The following is a 1,189-nucleotide window of genomic DNA, read 5'->3' on the forward strand; positions in this document are numbered from 1 at the left end:
ATTAGTTATATTTAATAGACTAAAGCATTTTGAAGTATTCAGAGCAACACTTTTTAATATTTTCACCAATATCACCATTTTTCTGCGGAAACACTGAGAAACATTGAGAAACACTAAATAAAATTTTTAAAAAGTTTAAACTTGCGGCGAAGTGGCATACGATTTGAGTAACAAGTACCCAACCTGATCTGATATCCGCGCATGTGCATATGGAATTCTCCTCTTTCCCCCCAATGTTTCACGAAACGATGAAACTTTGACTGTGAATGTGAAACATTTGAAAGTTTCAATGTTACAATGAAACGTTTCATTGCGTGCATGCTGAGGGCCAAAGGGACACAACTTATTTATTTTAATAACATGGAAAAAATATTACTTGTATATTATTTGATATTTTTTAAAATGATATATTCGATTGATTAATAAAATCGTGAAAAAAGTATTGATTTTATTGTTTAATAAAATAGGTTTACTAAATTTAATTTTAAACACTTTAAATTTTTTATTTTTAAAGTAAAAATATTGCATTTTCAACAAAATAGATGAATTACGAACCAAATATTTGAATTTCCAGCGCAAAAGATGAATTTTCAAGCAGGAAGATTTTATTTATACCAAATTTGTTGGATTTCCAACAAAATATTTCAATTTTTAATAAAAAAGTTAAATTTCCAACCGAAAAGATGAATTTCCAACTGAATTTATGAACTTTTCCATTAAAAAAATTAAATCCTCTACGAAGATAGTTCATCTTTGATCTAATTTATTTGAATTTTCAAAAAAAAAATATATATTAATACTAACATTTTAAGTCAAAAGATTGCATCTTCAACCAAATAGATTTTGAAACAAATATTTTAATCCCCACGAAAAAGAAAAATTTTCAAGCAAGAAGATACATTTTCTAAAAAAAAAGTTGAATTTACAACAAAATACATGAATGTTTTTTTCCAACCTTAAAGATGAATTTTCAAATAAAATGATGAATCTTCAATAAAAAATACGCACGCTTCGCGGGCACATTCTCATAGCTCGCAAGTTTGAGCGCGCCTAGGGTGCGCGACTGTTGGTTATCGCGCTCCATAATATACGAGGGTGGATTGACAAGTTTCCGGCCTGACCAAGAAAAACAACGTTTTTAAGATTTTTTTTTTTTTTATTTCTCAACATAATCTCCTCCAAGGCTGAT

The sequence above is a fragment of the Belonocnema kinseyi genome, chromosome 8 (genome assembly GCF_010883055.1).
Source record: "Belonocnema kinseyi isolate 2016_QV_RU_SX_M_011 chromosome 8, B_treatae_v1, whole genome shotgun sequence".
Classification (NCBI taxonomy): Eukaryota; Metazoa; Arthropoda; class Insecta; order Hymenoptera; family Cynipidae; genus Belonocnema; species Belonocnema kinseyi.